Raw genomic sequence first — 26,458 nt, forward strand, 5'->3', positions numbered from 1 at the left:
AAAGAACAGATTAGCTGAACACCATCTTATGTTAAAACGATTGAGACCTCAGAAGCAGACTCCTGGAGCTTTCTAATACCCTCCTGCATGTTACACTCCGTATTTATCAAGATCTTATAAATACAGCTTTGGTTTGCATTTCTTCAGATGCAGGAAAGATGAGCCCAGTTATGGACAGACACCAACTCATCTGCTTACTGGAGACTATGTGCCAAATGGTGCAGTAGTGGCAAAATCTTATTTGTTTTAAAATCTCTCTTACAGGACAATGCCAATACATTTGGCTCAGTGCTCATGACAAAAGGATTGCTCATTGTGCACATACATAAGAGGCTTTTCTAAAACTCATCTCATTACAGATTTGTGTATACATTTGCAAAGTAGGATACAGAAAACAGACTACCTAAGGATATTGGCACTGGTGAAGAATAAAATTGAGAGCCTTTGCCTTATACTTTATGGAAATAATTTGAATACTTTTATGTAAGTCAGATCCCTGACATGTGTGAACTGTATGATGCAGGAAAACAACCATTTTCCAAATGCATGCAAGGAGACTTGAAAGGGAAAAGGGGGAATGATTGGAATGTGAAGCAAGGGAAAGCACAGAGAAAAGAAATTCCATTTCACCTGGCAATCTGCCATTATAGTCAGGATACACGATGGCTTTACCAGTGAGTTCAAAGGGAGAAAGAACAGAACCTGAAAAGTTCTCCATAGTCACTGTGGTCAATTCAGATTTAAAAAACAAAACTGAAAGGACAAGCTTTTAAGGTCACTGCTGGGAATCAATGTTTTGGAGTCCACTGCTGTCATAATATCTTTCAGTTGGGTAAGAGTCATCATCTCTTTTAAAATTTCATATAATTGGACACGACAGCACATGATGGTACCCTGATCAGATGCCATGTTTGGAACATTAAGGATCTTGAAGCTTATTAGTGTTTAGGGGCTTAGCAACAATGCATCACATAGTTAATCTAATTACTCTCCAATGAGTAGAATAATGTGCAAGTGGATGCTGGTAAGATAAGAACATCTAAAATTACACTGTATAAGAACACAGGTAGTGCTTTGGAAGGTAACAAAAACAGTTTCTAGGGAAAGTAGGTATTTCAAATAACATACCAATATATTCAGTGAACTCTCACACCTTGGCTGTTCATCTGTAAGGTTTCCACCTGGTTTTGTAGGTTTTTTTTTTTTTTTTCTCCTGTAGGTTTCTTAAGTGTAATCCCACTGGTTTCCATGGGCTGAGAAGCTAGAGAAGAAATGACTTGTTAGCATGGTATGGCAGATTTTTTTTTAAAGTCACAATTTATTTAACAATATTATTTAACCATTCCACCTGAAGTTCCTAGAAAATAAAATATCAAACATTGAGTTTTCCAGTGGAAAAATGAGTGAGAAGACAAGGTTATTAAAAGAACATCATAATTTTTGGCATTCCTGTTCAAGGGAGAATGCCATGGAACTTCTAGACTGCCTTTGAATGTGGTTGGGGAACTGAGAGAAAGTTTTTTATGTTACATAATATTTATGCTGACTCTTTGCCAGTAAAACTGTAATGACTGTATGAAGGAAAGTAATGGTGTCATCTGCATTTTACCAATGAGGAAACCTTGTGGAAGGTTTGCTGGAATGCTGACAGTATGTACTTCATTATTTAGACATTTTAAAGTATACACAGCAGTTACTCAGGAGAAACAGAGGAGATCTAGACTGTCTCTGAAAAACAGTAGCTTAAGTACTACATGATAACAATAAAATTTATCAGCATCTGCAAGCAATTTTCACAGGAACTTCATAAAAGGAAAATTTATGAACAACAAAGGTGAAGAAGGCTAAGCCAGTATCTCTGAATCTTGATTTTCAAATCTATGCCCTTAATATTTCTGTTTAGCTTACTAAATTAATATCACCACATTTTAAAAGGTACTGAGCACCCAGCACTGGGTGGTGATTACCATGTTCCCCTCAAAAGCTCATCAATATTTAGAAACTTAAATAGAAGATATGGGCAACTTAGGCACCCCAACTAGCATGCTAATTACACAAGATTGTCACTACCCACAAATGACTATCACAGAAGATATCCATTTTAACCGTGCTGCTATCAACCTTCATGGACCTTATTTGCAACAAAACAATGTTGCGTATCCATATGGTGCACTCGTCCTTAAATGCAGCCAATGAAAACCTTACAATAGAGGATGTGAAGGGCAAGGTCATATCTTGGGACTGAAGGTGTGCAGTGTGTGAGCATAAAGGATCCCTGCAAGCAAGATGATGGCAAAACCTGCGTTCTGGAAAAATTATGCTAAATTTTGGTGAGGTTAACTAGTCTCCACAGTGAGAATGTAAAGCTCTCATATAATCTGTCCATATATGTAAATTAAAATGTAATTGTTTGGGCAAACAATGTAATTAAGTTCCAGAACTCTTACTTAAAAGGATGAAATAAACATTACAGCTTTGTTCTTTTATTCCCAGGAAGCTTTCAGCATTATGAATAAAATAAGTAAGTTCATGACTGATGCAGTTTTAAGAAAGCCTCAGTAACTGAATTGCTAATGAGTACTTTGAGAAGCAGGAAGTTCACCCAAGTGAGATCACTTCTCACAGACCAAAAGAATCCTGTTCCACACGGCTTTCAGTAGCAGTCTCTAGCGGCAGACAGTCTCCCAGCATGGAAAGACAGATGGCTGGCAGTGTCACTGCAAAAACCTTGCCATTAGGATTGCTACATCTTACTTCTAATTGAAGATAAGCTGTTCTTTTAAGCAGAGGAAAGTGGTATTCAGCCACATCCTAATACTCAAGGGAAAAACAGTCAAATTTTGATACAATTTCATTAACAAAAGTCTTACTAGAATTTCAGTGAATTTAGATCACTGAAATAAGGCATATCTTTGGAAATTAAGGACAGAACTCTGTACAAATAATGTGTAGTCATGAAGACTGAAAAATACACAATAAACTTCTAATTTTGACAGCTAATGCTATTGCAGTTTTCCTTTTGGTTACTGATGAAACAGAGCCTACATCCAGCTTCTTCAGGTCAATTTCCAATTATCAGGAATGTGATTTCTAACCCTTATTCCACCTAATGACATCAGATGACAACCACAACATACATACTTGCCTTTTCCAGTTTGGTCCCATGTATTTTCTCAGGCACTTAAATTCTTAGAGTACAGCAATGAGAGAATGGAAATGGATCACTGATTTATTTCCAAATAACAGACAGGTTAATTTTAAGTATCAGCATTGGCAGCATTGGCAGACACTTTGAAGTGTTCCAGAGAGTAAAATCCCACTGGACTTAGTGTTGACCTTTAGTAGAAATGCAGCTCTGCATAGCTATTTCGGTCCCAATTTTTAAAATGCATATCCCACAACTCTTATTGTTTCTCAGACATCGCCAGGATTGTCCTACTGTATTCACCTGACAAATATCTAACTTTACAGTGCATACTTGTGTGGAAAAATCATGGTCTGAACAGGTGACCAGCCCATGAGAAAGGGCTCGTGTTCGCCTGGGAAAAAAGTAAACTGCCTCTAGCTTCTGCATGTAGCTAGAAGAAAGCTGTTCATGAGGAACTGCTCTGTAGCTGTAACCAAGTATCCTTGCTGTTTGTGAATAACCTTACTTATTCTGATACCCGATGCTTTATTGTCTCCCACTGTTACATCTATTATCACGGTGCTAAGGGACTGCATGGACAAGTCACAATTATCTGCTGGGGACACCCCAGGGCAGACCCTCCACCAATTGCTGCCTCTGATAATATAGTGTAGTTATTATGTAAATAATGTAATGGTAGTTTTAATTAATAAGTGGTGGGGGAGAAATCACGTCAACTTTAAGACTGTCAACATACTTTCTAAATCTGATCACACTCCTCTAGAAGGTCATCAGACAGCAATACATAAAAACTCTAGATATGACTAAAGAATATGCCTAACAGCAGTGCTTCGAGTAATTGTAAAAAGGTTACTATTACTGTTACAAAGTCAAAAACATTATAGTGAGGTTTTAATTATGAGAGCATTTTTTCCTCATATAGCCACTAGCTTATCCAGCACCCAAAATTTTGCTTTAATACGACAGCTCTGCCATCTTCTTTTTAACCTGAGAGCTCACGTTACTTGATGTATAATGGGCAAATACATCTTTAAAGACAAAAATACCAGTATCTCAGTGTCTTTTCTTAGCAGCTGAGCTATCTGCAAACACAAACCACTTATCACCTCAGAGTTCATCTGGGACAAAGTGCAAGATCATTTTGTTTCACTAATCAGGATTTTGGGCAAAGGCATGCTTAAAACCATTCTTTCTGAATGGATCACCAGTTTCAAAGCAGATCACTGTGATTCTGAGTCGGATCAAATATGTCCTTTCCACATTCTTGTTAGGAAATCAAGCTGCAGATTAATGGATGGTCTTCCCAAAGTGTTGGGGCTGGTTCATTTTTTTAAAATCATGACTGATTTATGCAGGAAGCAAGGAGATCTAAGCCGACCCTGAATCAAATTCTCTTACAACCTGTGAAAGCTGTACCATCGTATTACATACCCAATCACACTCATTTCAGTCCTTCTTCCTGCACTGTCCTCTAACGCATGAACTGATTAATTCTCAGCAAACAAAATGGGAGCACCTGATGCTGAAGGGATTTCACAGAATTAACTGCCTTTTAATTTTTGATAGAAATATTTGTAGATCTTGCAGTCCCCTGCAGATTTTGAGGTCAAAATTAATAAACATATCTTCACCAATTTCTGAGGGAAAAGCATCAAATCAGTTTTGGAGAATTACACAAAATCCATATGGAAAATAATATATTTTTTTCCCCAAGAGATTTATGTTCTGTAATGAAAAATCAAAGTACCGTTGGTACACAGTTTAAATCTAATGTACAAGTACAAAATCTAAAGGGAATAAGGGCGCTGATTCTTTTCTTTTAGGATACATTTCGATACAAAAAAAGCAGGTGCCAGACAGTAAGCTCTCTGCAACAACCCCTCTCTTTTAGTCAGTTCTCAGAAGACACGTTATTCAATTCTCATAACACTTCTGAGTACTTATTGTGTGTTCAGACATAAGCATGTTGGTGACTGAATTGTATACAACAGTGTTTTCTTTCTGGTAAGAAAACAACAACAATGTGTATATTCAGATCCATTATTTGTATTTTACTAGCAGTGTGGAAATACTGAAATGCAAGATATCTAGATGCTCCCCATGATAAGATGGAAGAGACGACTGACTGGTTATATGATCCTAGGGGCCATAATATGCACACCATAACATCGCAGAAGGGAGCTAATCCTGTCAGGGAGAACTCTAGACCTACTGAATATCTTCGGGATTTGACTATTCAACTGCGCTAATACGGAGGTAAAATACATGGTTGGTAACAATGTTAACTTGTCTTTTAAATAGTTACATAGTTAATGTTAGTTACATAGTTAATGTTAAATAGTTACAATAGTTACTTTCCCTTCTCTCTGAAGGGAACTGTACTCTGAAAAGGAGTGGGAAGACTGAATAATTCATTTTCGTTGGGCTTTCTACAGGAAAATTAGCTCTAAGCCAAAATAAAAATCTTTATCAATCAGATTGCTTTTATTTCTCCAGCAGAATTGTCTTCAGTTTTAAAATAAAACCTGGCTCCCTTCCCATGCTTGTTTATGACTGATGCCAAGGCTTCCTATGATGCCGTATGCTTACTAAGGCGCTGAGGATGCTCATATACAAGAGATAGCTTTAACTCTGAAACTTCAACAGTGAGAAAGATGGTCAGTTATACTTTGTACAACAAATGCTCTGCACTGGAGCATTCTGTCAGATGACAAGGTATAACCTTTATTAATTTCCAAGAATTTGCTGTACCATAGACATTAGGTCTCTGCAAGCACCTGGCTATGCTGTTTCTTGGTCTATCAGTACATTAGCACTGCACGGTGTGATATATATTAAAGTTGTTCCTACTGTCAAACATTTAAAGTAGGAAACGCCATTCACAAGAGGTATCACAATTACTTTTTATCAAGAAAGTAAATGGAGAAAAACGGCACCAAAACACTGAGCAGTAGAAAGTTATTCTTCCTCCTGGAAGAGCAGCAGCTCACCTGTAGGGTCCTGAGATTTATGTGCCAGTCAGATGAAAATACAGGACACAGATATGGGCAGCAATAGGTTGCTCAACCAAAAAAAGGCAAATGTAACGTCATACTCTTCAAAACTTCCCTCATCCTGAGAAACTCAGAGCTGGCTGACTCAGGCTCCAGAAAGTGCTGAGCATAGACAACTATGTGTGCCCATGCTTGGTTCCAGTGGAGCCCTCATCTGCTTCCTCATACATTAGCTGTGAAAACAGTTCATGGAGCTAGGATATAAGCTCTTAAACAAAATTTCACTAAATACTCTTCTTTGGTTTCTAGAAGCAAGTATTTTTGCCAAGGGTAGTGAGAAACTGTGATATGGGTTCTGTCTTCATCATTCTCTGCCAGAAAACCAACCATGACTCCCCTGAAGCAATGTGACCACCCCATAATGGAAGGAAACCTTCTGCTATACCAGCAGCCATATTTGGAGTCATCAAGCAAGCTACATTCTATTTTTAACACTAGCTCAATTTAGCAGCTATCTGAGATGAGCTAAGCTGGGGCTACTACCTGCAAGGACAGCCAGCATACTTTGGCTGGCTTTCAGCTCATTCATTAATTGGTCTTTTTCCAGTCTCATATCATTAACTGCACAGAATCTCTCAATACATGTTTATCAGCTTAACTTCATCCAATTCCATTTGGTGTATTCTCAGTTCTTTCTCCTACTTACCTAAAAATAAAAATTATATATATGTATATATAAATTAACCACAAAGATGTGCAAACACAATTATTACCTTAAATCTTACTTGTCAGAAAACAATTTGGAGCATGAAAGAAACAGAATAAAAAATTACATTATTACATTACTATCATATTATTTCGATTATATGAAAATGGCTAATCCAGGCAAAAAAGGGCGTTCTAGAGTCTGATCTGGTGGCCTTACAAGCATGTTTAACCTTACCAGGTGTATGATATCAAAATGATTTGCATCCTTTCCTAGTGCTACTTCCTAATACTATAATACCTTTTCACTCCTAATACTTAGCTACACAGAAGTGTGTAAAATTCCCTGTGTGGAGCAGAGTAGTTCAGAAGCTGCTGACCTAAGGCTACCACATTAAGTAGTTTTTGTTTGAGAAACTATCGTTGTAAACAGTGCCTTCAGTTTGGGATTCTGAGCACTGGCTGCCTGCTGCTTCTCAGTAACATTTTGCTTTTCTTGTTCTGCTACTCATATGGACCATTCTAACACCGAGGAGTGCTTGTTACAGCCCAGCTTTCACAAGCCTTTTGGTAACTGCTTTAAACCCATGAAATACTCATTGATGGGAATGTGTCAGTATTACTCTTTTCTAGCCACCAATTCATCTGGCGTTGCTATAATCCAAGGCATATTCTCAAATTTATAACCAGACACTGTTAGCACACTAAAATGCAGATTTTAAAGAAGAAAATATTAACTGTCTAACAGACAAAACCAGCAACATTTACTGACATTAAATTCTTTTATTTTAAGTTTCCAGTCACTGATTTATTTGGAAAGCTGTATTTTCTCCATTTGTGCCACTCCTATTATTTTGGAATCTAGGAATATTTGTATATTGTTAAAGCTGAAGTATAGAATGAAGTCAAGAGGCTCAGAGAACAGCAGAACGAAAACACAAATGGAAGAAACTGGAAAAAAGATTTGAAAATTGGATTCTTAATGCTCAGCTATGCAATGGCTGTACTGATTCGTCTTCTCTTCCAGTAAACTGCACGGATAGATTTACATCATGTATTTGCTATTTTGTTACGCTATTTCTCTGCATTGATGCATCCTGAGAAACCTGGATTTTTATTCCATAACACTGCTAAAGAAGAGATTATTGGATACAGATGCAAACAGAGCTGTGTAGCAAGGACAAACGCATCCTGAAGTCTCTTAACCTCAAAGCAAGAAGGGACATCAGCAACAGGGAAGGGTGGAGATTCTATCAACACTGCCCAGGTACAGCAGAGTATAACCTAAAAGCAGAAGCAGGTTCAAAGAAAGATTACATAGCCAGCTCCAGGGCTAAGAAATCTGACTGCTGATCTAGCCAAGCTGTATCAGGAAATCTACATTTTAAGCCCCTGGATGTTGAAATAATGAAGTAAACCTAGCACATTCAGCCTGACCATTCTTCTACGCATCTGCCACCAGATACTGCCAGAATTAACTAGATGACACCAACTTGATGAATCAGAGGGAATTCAAGGCTTCAGAAAAGAAAAAAAAAATCATCCCCATTCTTCTCAGTTAGCCATGAACTTTGAAACTCATTAATGACCCTTCTTTGAGAGAAGCTTTGAAATACGGGGTACAGAACTACCTATAAAAAGCATTAGATCCAACCACCATCTTAATAGAACAATCAATCAAACAAACAAAAAAAATCCTTTACCAAAACAATTCACTACATTTCACAAATACAGCTTTTCCAATACCAAATGATTCTGAGCATAGTAGTGAATGCTGTAATCCTGCAGGCTCGTTATCAGAAGGCCTTGCTATGTCCTGGTATTTGTGCATAAACCCTGTTGCCATATGGAATAATTTATTCCACTTTGGACACAAATTAAGCACACAGACCGCAATGATTGGTGCAGTTCATCCCTTTAGAATCTGTTTGATTCCATTTTGTGGATGCTCCATCCCTGGAGTCATTCAAGGCCAGGCTGGATGTGGCTCTGGGCAGCCTGGTCTGGTGGTTGGTGACCCTGCACATAGCAGGGGGGTTGGAACTATGTGATATTTAAGGTCCTTTTCAACCTAGGCCATTCTGTGATTCATTTTCAGTGAACATGATATTTCACATAATAACAGATACCAGATACAGGATTTCACTACTAATTAAAAAAAACCAAAAAACTATTCTGTCTTAATTCCTGGATATTCTTGCTCCTTCTAACAGCAAACTGTGAAGAAAAATAGCTGTCCTCATACTTATTAATGTGTTCTTTTCTGGAAATAACTTTATGTCGTACAGATGAATTTTGTTCTTCTAGTTTAGATTAGAAAGAACTCAAGGAGACTGAGGCAGTTGGTTCCTCCCCTTTATAAAGGCTAACTCTTTGTTTTGTCTGGATGAACACAGATTTTATAAATATTTGGTAGTATCCTCTGTTAAGTTTTTAACCAACAACTAGGTGGATGTTACCCTCTTACATTTCCAGATACAGACTTCTTTAAACATCTTATTCCTTGGGGGAAGGTGGGGGAGAAGAAATGATTGTTTAGAGATAGTTTTGGGGTTTAACTGGCCTAATTTGGATTTTCCTAGGGACTCTAGCAGATTGAGCAGGCCAGAGAGAGCTGCAGAAATAGCAATGCCATCAGATACAATTGACATCATGCAATTTGAGGAAAAATAACACTTCCAGCTCATCTTGAGGGCACATCATGGAGAAAAACCGAAACCTTTATCCAGAACTCAATCCCAAGTACCAAAAATGCCATCTTACTGTTTAAACACCGTCTCCAACCCCCACGCAACAGCCCCTCAAAGTTAAAAATAAACATCCTCACACATCCTGCAAAAGGCTATCCTGATCCCCCTCAGCCCCTCTAAGCCCTCCACGTGTCTCCTCCCGGGTGTTTTGTTGTTTATTTTCTTAACCTTCTCGATGCAGCCGCCTGCTTCCTCCCCTCCAGAAACGCCGCTCCTCCGCTGTGAGGAGAATCACATTTCCCGCCTCCTCCCCGTTCCCGCCTCCGCCCGCCTCCCTTCAGCACCGCGGGAGGGCGTCCGCGCCGCGTGCTTCCGACTCAAAATGGCCGCTCGAGAGCGACCCCAAGCGGTGGGTTCCTCTCCTTTGCGAGAGGTGAGGGAAGGTTGGTCGCTCCGTGCTCGAGTCTGGAGGTAATAATCCCTTCATGTAAAGGGGGAGCGGTAGGGAAGGGTTTGGGTTTTAATTGCATTCCGTCGGAGTTGCTTTGCAATAGGTGCTGGCCATGAGCTTGAAGGGAGAAGTTGTGGTGAAGAACCTTCCTCTCATCTGAGAGAAGGCTCAGAGCACCAAAAGCCTCCTGCCAAAAAACAGTTCACAAATAAAATCAAAACCTTCTGATTTTTGCACCAGTCTCTTCAGAGATAAAAAATGGCTCTTGGTTCTTGAAGGTGATGTATCAGACTGCTATTTTCAGCTCCAGGTGGGAGAAGCAGGCACAGTCACCAGTTGATCACCTCAATAAAGGACATCAGGCGGTTGAGTGCTCTGTTCCAGGCCTGGCTTCAGAAGTGAACAAACAGGCTTCAGCTAATGGGCCCTCCTCTGTAAGAGTGTGTGAAATGCAGCCTTTCTCTTTCTGTGGTGGTTGGAATCTGTGAACCAAAGGACTGGGCACCGAGGTCGTGCATTTGAAATATAGAAATCCAAAGTAATTTTCATAACAAGTTGTAATTGCAGAGCGAGGGGCTGGCATATATTTCATCCAGGAGATGGAAATTGGCTTTGGCAAATTGGCACATGTTTTTGTTCTTTTTATATTGGTAATCTTAATTCTTTGCTGTCATGTTACTCCCTTAGTGGCTCAGAATTTTCTTCCTCCTTCCTCTGAGCTAAATAGGAGGAATGTTCATTTGAACAAAGTGTCATGTTTAATTTTGCAGCCAAAATTGCAGTAGTATACATAAAAAATGTTGAAGCTGAACATTCTCTCTTCAGTTTCTAGATTTAGCCTAATATCTCGCCAGCTCAGGGACTCAGGATTAATAACGTCTTTCTGAATACTTACCAGATTTTTTTGCCTCCTTTCTGAAAAGTAAATGCTTGCTAACTGACCTGTGAAATGTTTGCATTTAAGTCAATAGAAACCATTTAAACTGGCAACTCCGTTAAAAACCTGTGTTACCCAGAGCGCAACAGATGGGGGCAGTATTGCTCAAGAGAGCTTCTTCATTTGCAAAACAAACTTGGAATATGCGGAGGAGTTTAGTAAAAGTTAGGGCAGCCATCAGCGAGGAGGCAATGCTTTGATAAATATCAGGTGTGTTCTTGAACTCAAAAAAAGTGAAAATGATGACATTTCCTCCTGCCTAGTAGGAATTTATTCAAGCTTTTATTATTATTATTATTATTTTTCTTGAATCCAGGTCTCTACTGGATCCCAACAGCAGAGCTCTCAGCTCTGTTCTGAGAGGATCTCATCAGAGAATTCTTTTCACTTGTGCTATGTGAGGTTCTAGCCAGAAGCAAGTTGGGAGAAAAAGGGTTTATGTTTAAGACTTCAAAATGGTTATATGTAGGTGAACGATGAATACTGCTTAGTGTTCAACATTGAAATCTGTTTATCAGAAGAATTAGCTCTAGCCTCATGCACAGAAGTGCTCATCTGTATTTTGTTAATTCCGCTTTCTTCATTAATAATGGCTGTGAGTTATTAAGTTATTGTGTGCTGTTTGTTTTTTTTTGTGCTGAGCCTGGCAGAAAGTTACATTGGACCTAGATTTGCTGTAACCTCTGGAGTTAAAACATTTCTTGGTTTCTTTGGACATCGACAGGAAGGTCAGACTGTGAAAATGGTGCAGGCAGTTTTCTCAACAAAATGGAAATTGGGATCTAAGAGGAACTGACAGATTTTTAACTCCCATATGAATGAGATACTGCTGAGAAAGCTGAACAGTATCTGGCAGTGCACTGGGGGCTGTTCATCAGACCATTTTCTTTAGCTTGTCATGGGTTTCTGATATATGCAAGTGCATGTGTGTTAATATTTTTTGGAGCTGAACTAGCATGATAGAGAAGGCTGAAAGGACTAGCAAATGCAAAGGCTGCAGGGGTGTTGCAGGAGATACTAAACACACAGTTCTAGTCATACAGCAGCGATTTGGTTGATTACAGTAAGTGGACTAATATCACTAATATGTTATGGTGACAAGAGTCACAGTGATAAGCCTACTTCATATTTAAGTTGCTAAATCTTAATATAAATCAGATACATTGAAGGTTAAAGTTTCACCTGTCAACAAACAGTTCTCTCACAGATCTCTCAACCTCAAGGGTAATCTTGAGAGGCATCCCAGCTGAGAGGGAAATCACTGCTGAGCAGCCTGCTGCTAGATAGACAACTCAAATCAGGTTTTCTCTCCAACAGGTTACATAGTCCTATAACTGCTGTCTTTGTAGCAAAAGGTGTCTTGAAGTCAAGCTTAAAATCTTATCACATTGGTTTTGACTTCTCAGTGTAATTCTTTATATCTTCATGAGAGCTTTCAGTGGGTCATCTGTTTTAGAACTCAGTCCTCTTTGATTATGGTCATAGCATCCATCTGGCATTCTATTAGTCAAGAATTGTCTGTTTCAAGGAACAGTCACATCAAGGCCTGCTGTGACTCATAAGCCCCAGCAAGATTTATGTCAAGTGCCAGAGTCGAGCATATCTGTCACAAGGGGGAGAAAACTCTGCACTTGAAATGATGACGAACTTGATGGTGTTATATGATGCTGTATTTGGTGTGTTGTATTCAGCACCCAAAAGGAACTGTAGTACTGGAGTAGAAGAAAAAGTACCTCAGAAAAGATAATTGTAAGTTACTCATCAACCATTGCCAGCACGATGAGGAAAAAAAACTTACTGAATATGTGGTGCCTGTAGACTTTAGATACAGTGACTGATAATTTTTTCTTGAGAATGAATATAATTCAGAGTTCTTTGCCTTGTAAATAGACTGGCATGTTCTCACAGTCTTAAATAGTTCTGATGGTTATGGATAGGAGGATGTATGGCCCCAAGAGATGACTCCTGGAGCCTTAGCAAAGCCTGCAGAAGAACCGAGATGAATTGTTCTTTGTGGTAACTTGGAATAAGGGTTTTCACAGTGAAACACTAGGAGTACTTAAAATCTGATTTGAGGCAAACTGAAGGATGATTTCTGGATAAAAAGAAGCTGTGAGACTGTCCATGATGTGAATTGAATGAAAAATTAGGCTGGAAGGAGAAGTAATGTACATCCCAGGTGCTGTGAGATCAAAAGTACGAGCACCTTACAGGTACAGGCTGGTATCTGTTTACTCAGCTACGCAAGCAGGAAGGGAGGAGGTCTGTGGGCTGCCCTGTCCATCATCCTGTTCAAGTACAGCTATAAAATGGAAGTTTTTGTGAACACCTCTAGTGGTGTATTTTAGGAATACAGTCAACATCTGCTAAAGCAATGAGATAAATGCCAGAGCGTCTACATGCATAGATAAAATAATAGATGCACCCACAATCCTAAATTCAGTGTAGTCAGTGGTGACTGCCTACATTCATAAGAATATCCTAAATTCACACTGCTGATTCTTGTTAAACCTATCGGGAAAGCAGAGATGTCTTACAACAGTGTAGTGTTTGGAGTAAAGGAAATATGTTTAGTGAAGTCAGAGGGTATCTATATGGAAGAAAAGCCATTTATGAGAGTGAAAGTTTTAGTACTGCTCCACTGTGCTGATTTGGAACAGGTCGGTTGTGTTTTCAGCAGCTGGCAGTTTGCATTGTTACAATTCCTTGACAAAACAGAAGGATGGTGGGTTTTGGAGGCATAATAAAAGGGTGAGTCCCAGCTTTTGCACACTGCATTTTAGTGTTGCATGCTTGATGTGCACGACTGGGCAGCACTGCTTTTTCTTGCCTTAATCCATCTCACGCTCTCTCTCTCGCTCACTTCCTCGCCCTCTCTCATAGCAGCAGTAACTGCAGTGGCTTTGGCAGATCATCGGGGAGAGCACAGAGAATGAAAAGAGCTCGGCTATCGTATTAACGTTTTTCCCAAAGGATTAATTTCACCTACTTCTTCTGTTTGGCTGATAGGCTTTTTGTATGTTTTTATTCCAATAAATGTGGAGTTATTTCACATTTGAAACCCCCCTAAACAGTTTTTGGAATGGACTTTTTCTCTTATCTTCCTCAAGCATTTTTTTTGAGAAGTCAGAAAATTGTGTAGTAAGCGGACAAAGTAACTGAGAGCGTGAGAGGAGAAGACGCGTCCATTCTTTTAGTGCAGTGGGCTGAGGCAAAAAGGCCATTGTGATGGTAAATGGCACGCAGAAAGGAAGAAAAGACCGATAATCAATCACAAATGAAGCATTCGTTTTGATTTTGGCAATTTGCTGGCCAATGGCTTTTAAATGTGTAAGCTTTATTTTTCTTTTGTTGCCCACATACTGAAAAACTTAAATTTGATAGACCGAGGACAGGAAGATAAATCTTGACCAAACTGTCATGCCCAGAATACCTGGAAATGGGCAAAGCACAGTGCTGAAACAGCAGTAAAAAGTGGCAGTTCCAAAGGAGAAACAGCATTAGAAACAGCTTTCAGAAATGTTGGTGGGAAACATTTTTTTTTAACCCATCACCTTGGACTCCCGCTCTGAAGAAAAATTTTCCATCGCAGATGCTTCTTGTTTCATGTGTTTGGGGATGACTCGTGGTGGGTGTCCGGGGAGTTTAATTTGCCGCTTTATTATTCTGTGATTGCCAGAGTCAGTTTAATGTCTGACTGAGTATGTGATAAAACAGATGAGGATGTTGGACAATATTAACACCAGCATATCGTCTTCAGAGAGCAGCATAACCCACAGAGGAAGATACATCTACCTGGAGGCGCTGCTGCAAGGAGGAGCTCCATGGGGATTCACACTGAAGGGCGGACTGGAGAATGGGGAGCCATTAATCATCTCAAAGGTATTTTTTCTATTTCTAAATGCAGTGCAAACAAATTAGGAGTAGTGCCAGATTTAAAGGGCAAGAGCTGTAAACTAAGACTGAGATGTTAGATTTGGCACTGTATTTTTGGCTTGAATTTGAAAACTGTTGAGAACCTGTTGAAGTCACCAGGTTTGCTCAGTAGCTTTTTGAGCAATACATGAGAGCTCTCACCACTGTTTAACTATCAAAGTACAGTTTTTGTCCCAGAGGAAATATTTTTGCTTTTAGAAATTTTATCTGCTTATTTCACAGTCTATGAATTGGAGAAAGAGTTCCCTTTTGTTGTGAGGTGACTCAGTTGTCTTGTGTCATGCAAACACAGCATATCTGAGCATGTTCAGTAATCCATAACAATCTCTTCTGAAGAGAAAATATGTGCTTTATATCATGTGATGCACTGCAGCATCTGCTAATTAGAAATCTGTGTGGAAAACAGAAGAATAATAAATGCTTATTCCATATTGATACACACACAAGTTATGTTAGCAGTTCACTCGCACTATGTACTCTCTGCTTGTTAAAGATACTCTAAGTATTGTATACCTTCTAGATTTCTGTTTTAGCTGTCAAAAATATTTTAAGAAACAGAGTTCTTTGTTCTCATTAGAACCAGGCTTTTAAAAGTACCTGGATACCCAGAGATGCAGATCCTTACAACAGTGGATTTTCAAAAGCATCAGCTGAATCTGTGAATATTTTTAACACTTTTAACTGTGGCCCTAAGACTGTTTTGAAAATGTGATATAGGCAGTTAAGAAATATTACCTGTTGCGGCTATAAGTCATATTTCTCCTTTCTGTTATCTGTCTGGTGCATTCTGCTTCTTTGTAGTAGTCATTAATGTAGTGCACCACTACGTGCATATGTACTGTCACCCAGTCTTGTTTCTTCATGTAAACTGAGACACATACAAGGAATGCAAACGATCAGAACTGATGTCAGCTGAAAGAAAGCTAAATCAATTTTGTTCAGATCCTGCAATTCACTGTGCAGATATTCACATGAAAATGCTAGTCACTTGAATAGCTCACCTGAAAGAAATTGCTAGCAGTTTGTGCATCTGCATGTTGAAAGTAAAAAGGAAGACTATGATTAAATAATGTTTATTGAAAAGGGATTTTAGAGATTTCACTTAACTCTCTTGCATTAGTTCATTGGATATAGTTTGGCAATGCCAAAGAATGCAAAACTAGTCTCATTGAAATGGTGTTATGTTTTTCATTCTGAAAAAAATGAGGGACTAACACTTCACATTTATTCTTTACGTATTGGTTGTGCTCTACATTTGTGAGGAAACTGAGTTTCTTTTTGCTTTGACATTCTTCTGTGACATAAAAAGCCTTACCCCCTCTGCTGGTTGTTGTTTTGTTTTTTTTTAATTAGGGGCAGGGAGGCAGAGAGGAAGAGGGATGGTTCTGGATCTGAACATTAATTAATCTATGGGATTTGGTTTCCACGACAACGAGGCCCCTTAATGTCAAACATGTCTGGAGTGTGCATAGTGCTGCTGGGAGCTCTATGACTTGTGCTTGCATTCTGTGAAGCAGCACTGCAAAAATGTACATTTTTTAAAAAACTTGGAGCTTCTGCTAAGTTTGTGCTGTCAGTGTTAGCATTTTGTTCTGCTAATGTGTTAGTGACACTGAGCTGGACAACAGTTTGCGTGACAAAGCTCTGCTTTCTGGAATCTGCGCAGCACCTACAGCAGGTTCTCCAATTTCATCAGAGAAACTCATTTCTTCTTGTGTTTGAATTCTTGTATGGGGATTCACTATGCATTCTTTAGAATGAATTGTATATTAGTAATTTAGCTAATTCAGTATTATCCCAATTATACTGCGGAGTAGTGAGGAACTGTGGGAAATAATCAGCTGAACTATGTTAAGAGGCCAAACCCTCCTGTCCTTGCTCAAGAGCACTAGCACTACTCATGCAGGTACAGCACTTCTAAACAATGTTATCTTTAAACATAAAAAGTATGGATATTAGGTTTTCATTTCTGATTATACAAAATTAAGGTATGCTTTTTTTCTTTCAGCTTCCCAGTCTGTTTTGGCAAACAAATCATATTTACATCTTCTTCAACGACTGTTTGCATTGTCAGAGTTGTGTTAAATGGCTTCAGTGTAAATAAAAAGGTAGATTTCAGTAAATGTTGAAATTGGTACCTATGAAAGCTTGTAGCTTGACTTCAATCAGTGCAACATTAACATTACAGACTACAGGACAGATAGCAAGTCTGTTCAAATATGGTGGTTATTTGCAGTCATCAGGAACTGGTGTTCTTTGGGACCCACAAATATAGCAAAAATCTGGCCTATATTTTGAGCTGGTTGAAAGTGGTGTTTTTGAGATCAGTCTACCATAGTTCTGGCAGTTCCTTGCACCAATAACAACGTCATTACAATTTCTCAGCAAAAGTCCTCTTGCTGTATAGATGCACTGCAGTGCTCCAGTGCAATAAGACAGCCTGACTGTTGTTGTGTACGTGGTTGAGTGCACAGATAGAACACAGAGTTAAACACGCTAGTAAATGCTTTGCTGAATCAGGCACGATGCTGAGCACGTCATGGATCCAAGTCTAAATCAGCTTGTCAGAAATATTGGTTGTGCAGCTAATGGAATTTTAGGTAGTTTAAACAAATGACCTTTATAACCTAACTCTACTTTTTTGCCTATGGAAACATAAGACTGTTGAAGCAGTTTGAGGATGGCTAATTCAAAGTCCTCAGCACAGGTCTTTTCACAGTCTGTTTTGTGTGGAGGATGAAACATAAACAATTTTTTTTTACATCTGACCCACATTTCCCCTCTCCATTTAGGAAAATGCTTTGACATTCCCCCTAACTTACTTTTTTCTATCTTGTTTCTCAACTAACTATATACAGTTCTTCATGTGAAAGCTGTAGAATCCTATTATTTTATGGTTCTGGCTGTATAGGACATTTAAAAGAACGTACTCATTTTCAGAAAAAGAAATCTGGAAATGCTAACACTGTCAGCAAAATGGAAGTTCAGGGTGTTGACTGGCCTAGAACAGCACTTAGTTTCTTGGGAGCCTCAGGAGGTTTCCTTTGTCTTCTGGACCTGCTGGTTGGACCACGGGATTTTAGGATTGTGTGTAGTCTTCCTGATGTGCCACCGAAGCACAAACTTGTGATGGATCCTCTGAAATAAGCTCTGCAGAATTTCCTTAACATTATTTTTTGCACCAGGAAAGAATGGAAGAATGGGCAAAAAATATGTCAGCTGCACATTGCTTTTCCAAGGAGCCTGAAGAGAATGTCTAAAAGTCGATATCTAAATCAGCACCAGAATATAAATGGTTTGAAAAAAAGATGGATTATAGGCTGAAAATTAACAGAATGTGTTTTCCTTTTAGTATTGACTTTGTGGTATAAAATGTTGTCAGTGAAGAGTACAGATGAGAGTTTGAAAGTGAGCTATGGTTCTGTGTTCTTCCTGGGGAAGAATTTCTTATTTATATGAGCTTAAAGACTAGTTATCAATCAAATTCTTTACTTAGAACTGCTCACAGTTTTCAGAGAACTAAATGTCCTCATGAAGTGAACAGGAGAAAGAGTTTGGTAGGGGAGGAAAGGGACTGTCTGGAATGAGCACATTATGTTATTGTTTTCCCCATCTGAATGAACTTTGTAAATATATAGACTTCAAAAAATCTGGCCTAAATCTCTAGAAGATGTGCTGTTTATGGTTATCAAATATTCCTTTGGAAAGAAGACTGTAAAGTTTTATTACTTTCCTTTTTCCAAGCATATTAGTTTTCTTCTTCTGTTCATTAGTGTTTAAAAGTGAACCCTGATATTATATTAAAATGTCATTAATACTTCAGAACCAATGGAAACCAAATCCCATGTAATGAGCTCCCCTTCTCTGTTTTCAGATCTTAGTACATTTCTCTCATCTTTTCTTCTTTTTTCTTCTTTTGTTCCTTTTTGCCCACTTAGTAGTGGTTTAGAACTACCTAATTTTGGCTCAGATTTGGAGAGATTTGTTCACATTACAAATGCAGAAGTGATTGCTGATGATACTGAATGCTGAACTGGAACCTGATTTCCTTTGACCTTAAAACCATATGCATACCCAGATTTGCATTTTTGTATTACTGTTTTGGTTCACTTTAATCTGTGAAAGCAATGTTACAAAAATGAAAGCACTGACTGTTCCAGGCAGCAAAGGCAAACTGGGAATAGAATGTTTATTCCCTCTCTGTTTGCTCTGAGTGTTTTTTAGTTAAGAAATGTTATTCAGTATTAACCATTCTGGAGCCAAGCAATCTATTTCTGCAGTCATTTTCTTACTATTATGCACAAGCCTTTGGAATACCTTCAGTTGTTACAGGACTCTTTATTTTGTTCATGGTATGAACAAGGGAGTTATTTCTCTTCCTATGAAGCATCTAAAGTTATTTCTCTTCCTATGAAGCATCTATTCTCTCTCAAACAGCAGCTATGTGGGAATCAGTTCCTTAAACTCAGAAGGATAGGTCGTTTACAGGGACTCAGGCTGGAAGTATGACACAAACTCTGAGGTTTATCTCTCAGCAGAGATATAGGAAGAAATAAAAGTTTGATAATGATAGGAATAGCTTGGAACAGAGCTTGAGAAAGAGTCCTCAATTTCTAGTTATAAGACCTTGTTAAAAGCCTGGCACAACTTGTGGTGCACTTTTCTGACATCTATGGCCCTGCAGAAATCAGTACTTGCTGCAACTGGATCAGGCTGTCTTCTACCACACTGCCATCTACCTCAGTGTATATCCTGTAGTAGTTTTGATTGTGATGCCTTGTTCACATTGCTTTCTCCAGTGAACTCGTAGAGCATTTAGTGACAAGTAGTGAGAATCATTCCACCAATCTTTACAAGACAAAACCCAAAAGACCATTCTGGATTTTACCTGACTCCTGGATGGACACTTATCCCTGTCCCCGCTTCTGGTCTGACTCCAAACTCTGTAGCACTTTCATCACAACACTCACAGGATCAGCACTTTACCATTAGGGTAGTCCCATGAGACAATTGCTCTCCCCATGCAAACGCCCAGAGCCCCAGTAGACAAAATAGTCTCACAAACTGACAGGCAGTTCCTTTTCATCCATTCCTCATCCCTCTGTGTAACAATTGCCTGTTTAGGAATAGTTAGCCTTTCTGTAGGGCTGCAAGCACCAAGAAGATAGATAGTTGATGCTCGCATTAATGGGATTTATTTGAATTTGGCAGATCTGAGATAGGCATGAGGACCTGAATCAAAGCCAGAGACACGGTGACTTCATCTGTGATTTTATTTGCTTGTTTGTTTGAAAGTTTCCATATTGGTTCTTGTTTGGATAGACAGAGACTTCATTTTTCTTATTACTGCCCTGGAATAGCTTAGGCCCTCTGTGTTGTTAATGTTGAAAAATGCTCTTTTTCACTTTTTGTCTTTCTGTATACTATGTGTGTTGATGAATGGATCCCTTTCAAAGCCATAAACACCTTATTACACTCAAGCCTTCTTGCAGAGTGCTTTCAGCTCTGATCGTGCATTTAGAGTCACAGATATGGATGTCATGTATGTCAAGTTCTTAGAACTGTTTTTCATGTGTAAGAACAGAACAAGAGTGGTATGTAAGAATCACCTGTGTGCTGGTCTTTTGGTATTTAACTACATCAGCTGATGGAGCATGGAAGAGTGGTATGCTCATTGTCCCTTCTTATTTACCCTGGGGAAAGCAATAAGTGGGCTGTGATTTGTCTAGGGCTAAATCATAAAGTAGTTGTTTGTGCTTGGTCTCAGTCCAGAGGCAGGCAAAAGGGTGATCCTCTGAGCAAAAAGCACCACATGCCTGTACCAACTGACATCTGAGTTGCAGTAAAAAGGCTAAGGACTAAATCAGTTTGGACAACGGAAGCAATTCCTGATTCTCCTCTCCCCACCCTCCCCCAGATCATCCTTTGTATTTTGCATTGGAGAAAGGTGTTCTTGACTGTTGATGAGTGGAGGGGTTCATTGTGCAACATCATTTATCTGCATGTCTGACATTTGTTGTTAGACTGGTAATAGATGAGGCAGGTGCCTGATCCCAAGTGACAAGGAAATGTGGTGGCAGTGGACCTCCACTTTCAGAGGAGAAGGGATCTGATGCTGTAATAGTTCCAGAAAGTAGAGGGGCAGTTCTTCACTGCTCTTTCTCATTTTTCAGGGCTGAGACTAGGGCCTCACAAAGACTGCTGATGCCAGCACATGGGACAGGATTGCCTACCTCTTCTTAAAGCTAGGGAACTGCTTGATGAAAAGGCTTCTATTGTTAGCTCCCTCCATTAGGCTGCCAATCGTCCTCTAGCACAAAAAGACTTCTGTTCACTTCCACAGCACTTGAATTAGCAGCTACAGACAAACTGGCTGACTGTTGTAAGTGGTACCTTGCACTGGTGCTGCCCCAGTAAAGATAGTAGAAGCTTTTTAGATTGAAGATAGGAGTAGTGTCAGCTGGTCTCTTATTCGTCATGATGACTCCATCTTTTGGGAGTACCTTGGTTGTCCTTATTAACAAAGATCAACAAAGATGAATTCTGAGATTCACAGACAACCTGGTGACATGACTTTTGTGAATGTGCACAAGGAAGAAAATTGCCCTTGAAAACAGTCATACCTCCATGCTAAGAAGAGGACTGACGGATGTCTGTCTTCACCTGGCCTGTCATGCTTTATAGTTACTTCCTTACCAGAGATCAACCCAAACAGCAAAATTTCAGTCCAAATCCATTGAAGTGTCTTTGATGATCTCTTGAGGTTCCTTCTAACCCCAGTGATTCTATGATTCTGTGAGGGTGATTCCACCACCTCCATGGGCAGCCTGTTCCAATGCATTACCACTCTCTCTGAGAAGAATTTGTTTCTAATATCCAACCTGAAGGATGCACAATGGCATCCTTTAAAGTAACAGCAGGATTTAATAGACAAAATATTTTATTCTCAGGTTCCTGGACAGAGACGAATTGTGATTAAAAACAACATGTAATCCCTTGGGTCAGTAAACAGAGCCTTCATAAGTCCTGCAGTGGCTTTAGCTTATGTGAAAGAGATCAGTTAGAAAAAAAATGCCACGTATCCTTGTTCACTTGGCTGTAGCAGGTGCAATCATAGTTAAGGTTACACTGATCCTAGAATGAGAAGCAGAGAATGCATGCACTCTTTAAATCACTTCTGCAGTTTGTGCAGAAGAAAAGGTTGCTTATGGAAGACTCCACTAAACTTAGCCTTTCTCTTGCTTCTTGGGAGCTCAAGGCATATGAGGAAAAACCATCATCAATAATAGCTGAGCTAATCTCATCTCAAATTTCATCAGTGTTTGCTTTTCAGGATCTTTTGGTAAAGCTCGAAACTGTGAAGCATGAATCCAGCATGGATCTATTGCGCAGAAAGTGCTAAGACTTGGGGAGAGATCTTTGAAAGAGAAAATGAGATGAATTGTAACTTGCTTGCCAACAAGCATTAGGAGTCAGAGAAAAAACGTACTGAGGCCTTTGAAAATATACCACTGAACCACAAAATCTTTGCCACTTAATTGTGTGGATACAAAGCCTTGAGGGGATCTCCATCTGCTGGCAGTGAAAAACATCCAAGACCGCTGTCAGAAAACCCTAAAAACTGTTGATATTCATCAACCCAGGAGGTAAATCTCTCTTCTTCACTTGAGAGTTGAGACTGCAGTCTTTGGATTTGAGCATGAACAAGAACTGACTGGTATTCTTTCATCACTCTAGAGGCTTTGGGCTGTAGTTCTGTTGCTGCCTAGGGGAAGCTTTCTTTTCTTGTCTGACCCATACCTGCCATTATGTGTAGAACAAGGAATATCTGTTTTACATATAGGCTACCATGTCTGTCTCATCCAAAGGTTTTTCCTGTCTCCTTCATTGGTCCACTTAAACCCTTAACTCATTTAACCAGATCCTTGTTTATAAGGAGATCTGGACTGGATTTGCCAAAACCCCAGCTCTTTAAAGAGACAGAAGTTGTTAAATGCTGGGAAGCAACCTCCCGCTGTGGAAATTAAGTCTGTGTATCATGCTCCCAGTGTGTTACAGTATAAAAAACACCTTGATGTAAATTTGTTTCATGTAATAGGGCTCATCTGTGTGGTTGAGCTGGAAATAGAATTCCATATTTAGGCAGTGCCTAGATGTGTTTCTGCAAGTCTTGCTACTTTGCCATGATCTTGAAATAAATAAATAAATAATGCTAGCATTCTTGGTCAATTGAAATCAGGAAAAGGACAACAGGAACAGACAAGGCCAACTTATCCAGGACACAGCTTGTTAACATCCTAACTGGTATTCAAGCTTAATACTAATTTTTCACACTTGCATTAAAAATCCCATCAAAAAAACCCTCAAATCTTGGTGATGAATGATTCCTGCTGATAAGAAAATCACTGTGCTTAAATTCATTAATAGAATAGGCTGTGGGATACATTTCAAAGCACAGGGTGAGAAATAAGCTCCCAAATCCCATTAAGAAATAACAGGATTTATGTGCATTCCTCCCATATACTAGCTTTCCCCTCTGGAAACATCTTGTGCTGAGTTGGTGCCATTTTTCAGGCAGGTGCAATGTTTTGCAGTTCCCACAGACCCCTCCAGATAATCTGCCAGCCTGAAAGCCATTCTCTATTCTCACTCAAGAATGGGGATTTTCCAATGTATGGGTGAATGACAAGTTTAGCTGACAAATGTCACAGCTCCATGTTCTACAGGGTTTCAGTCACACATTCTACAATGATGCAGTAAGCAGTTTTGTCCTGTCCATCTCAGCAGTTAAAATGTTTTAAATACCAGGCAACAGAGATAAAAGAGATAATGCTATTCAATAGCCATTATCAACACTGCATTATTTTCTGAATGTGACTTGGATTGTAACTGTGCAATTTAGGATATCGAATTTTTCAGGTGTTTCTCTTGTAATATTAGCAGTTAGAGGGTTGTTTTTTGCCTTTCTGGTGAAGACAACTTTTTGAAAATATGCCTAATCTTCACATATGCAATTATTTATAAGAGTTTTTGTGACTTCTTTTGCTTTTAGAGGCATAGATAAATGCCAAATATTAATTCCTATAGAGCAGATAAAAGTAAAACTGAAACACTTGTTTAAGAAATGGCAAACAGATTCATTTCAAAGTGCAAAATGGAAACAGTTTCATGGGTCTGAAAGAGGCCAGAAAGGTTTCCAGGATCCCTGAAGATGCTGTGCTGTGGCAAGAAACGGGTTTTTTGGAAGAACTGAAAGAGCATCCATTCCCTGCACACTGCAAAAAAATTTCTGACACCGATAGAGCAATACTGACTTCATGATAAGGAATGTTAACTATAGTCATAGAGAAGTATTCTTGATTTTCTGTTCTGGTTATAATCAGCTTTTCTACCATGACAATGTCAACAGATGACAGCTGAAAACTAGAGTCCCTTTGTGCTGTTTATGAGCATTACAAAAATATATCTTGGGTTTGGAATTTATAGTTGTGATAGCCTACATGCAAATATGAAAGAATATAAATACAGCAGTGAGTGAAAGTGAAGCAAGGGTTAGCGGGTCTTCAAAAGCATCAGTGACTTTGCAGCCTTCATTATCATTTTGCTTGGAGTCTGTGTTATTTTATGTTTGTTTTAGAGATGTTCACAATGGCACATACTTGTCAGAATATTGATGTCCTTGAAAAATTGTGCTGGCTACTTTCTTACTGGGATTTTTATGTTTTTTTAGGTAAGCATTATTTAAATTTTAAAAAGTGGATTTTTCCCTCGTGTCAGGTCTCAGATTTTCATTTGTTGTTCAGTGACCTAACTTGTCACCGGGCTGGGAGAGAGCCACATTTCTCAAATTCAGTCTCATGGAAACTGGCGAATGAGCTGATGGAATTCAGACCAAAAGATCTGGCTGTTTTCCAGGAGCAGATATATGGCAGAACACATTTCTAGTTTCAAGAGAGACAGTTGAAACAGAGGAAGAAGTGCGAAACATTTGGACAGAGAGGGCTGGGGTCGTGGGGAGAGATCTTCATTTTATCAATGATCCCCCATTCTCCCTCCTGCCCTGCTTCACTCCATGTTAGCCTAAAAGCAGTTGCCAGTGTTGACTGAAAAGTGTCAGCACAGAAGGGATGCAGCCACTGACCTGACTATAAGGCAACAGTGAAAGGTTAGAAGAATTAGTCTTGTACTGTAGACTTGTATTAATAGTTGTATTGTGGTGTTGTTGGCACAAACTCTGCAATTAAATAAGTTGTTGGCACTCTTCCCTAGGTTAAATTACTACTACTGTTCCTCCTGCTTGCAAGTCAATGAATACAGCACTTTTGGGGAGGCAAGTTCAAACATTTTTGTTCTCCTGGGACTCTGCGCATTTTTTATTTCAAGCTAAGACGTTTCTGCAGGCTTTCCAAGTAGACTTCTGTTGTTATGCCTCTGCAAACAGCCCATGCAAACTAATGCCAAATTAGCTAAGCTGGGAAGGAGGTGGGTGAGAGGGAAAAGACTGATGTAGAAGCAAATGCCCTTGGAAGGGGTTCCCTCTTTCCCTTATGCCTGGACCTAGGGATGCTTCCTAGTACTGGGCTATTGTAGCAGGGGATTAAGTTTCCATCACAGCTTCATCAGAGGCAACTCACCCTTTTTGTCAGCCCAGAAAGTCAGCCACACGCATGGGGGGGCAGATATCATTGCCTAGCCCTCTCCAAAAGTACAGAGCAGCTGTATTTTTTAATCCTGCAGCTGAGTTTGGCCTGTCTGTCAGTGGCAACTGGGTTAGGCCAAGGGACCCGTGGCACCCTCTGTGCTGTTCTGCAAGGGATGCTAAGAGTAGTACACCTCCCCAGTAGTGCTTGCCTGGCAACTTCATATTTGCAATTTATTGACATTTCCTTCTGTTTTAGGAAAAGGAGCCATTGCACTTCTTCCCAAGTCTGACTCTAATTCTCTAATGTAGTGTATCAAACAATACCTATGTCCCCATTTATTCAGTATGGAGTAGACCTAAAAACTACCCTTACCCCACGTCATAGCATTATTTTTTTCTACAGAGTTGCCATCAAAGCCAGAGGGTCAGCTGCAATCTGGCTTCCTTTTCTGACCTACATAAAGACAAAGGGTTAGATGCAGCCAAGTCTTTTGGGGTAGCATGCTATAAACAAAAAAACTGGAAATGCTTCAGTCTGTGTCCCAGTGGCTGGTGTTGAAAAGCAGCAAGAATGTGGGAAGACTGTGCTCCTGTATGAGCTGAGAAACTTGTATGTGTAGTGGCTTTCTAAAAGGAAGAGACTAACAGCATACAGAAAAAAAAATATTGGAGAGAATTTTAATGTGGGTTTTCCCGAAGACTAGCTGTTACTTAATCCATCATCAAATGCTAATGATAAACTGTGTTTAGGTTTTCCTGTTCACCAGTGACATTATCATTTTGTAGCTTATATTGATGTTTAATAGAGATTGATAGAGGGTGAGTCACAAGCACGTCAATGCAGTCAGGAGTCAGGAGAAAAGAGTAAGAAGAAACAAAAGTAAGTGTGCTTGAGTAGCTCTGCATCTCTACATCTTCTTGTGTATCTCATCGGCTGCTTAAACAAAAGGTTCTTC

General features: G+C 39.4%; 1 long non-coding RNA gene across 1 annotated transcript; it reads left to right on the forward strand.

Moving 5' to 3' along the window:
- Positions 1-9,945: 9,945 nt before the first annotated feature.
- Positions 9,946-16,379, forward strand: LOC140251934 (uncharacterized). The gene is made up of 3 exons (XR_011903494.1): positions 9,946-10,007; positions 14,685-14,806; positions 16,214-16,379. It is a non-coding gene; the product is annotated as an uncharacterized lncRNA (long non-coding RNA).
- Positions 16,380-26,458: the final 10,079 nt, after the last annotated feature.

The sequence above is a fragment of the Excalfactoria chinensis genome, chromosome 4 (assembly GCF_039878825.1).
Source record: "Excalfactoria chinensis isolate bCotChi1 chromosome 4, bCotChi1.hap2, whole genome shotgun sequence".
NCBI classification, from domain to species: Eukaryota; Metazoa; Chordata; class Aves; order Galliformes; family Phasianidae; genus Excalfactoria; species Excalfactoria chinensis.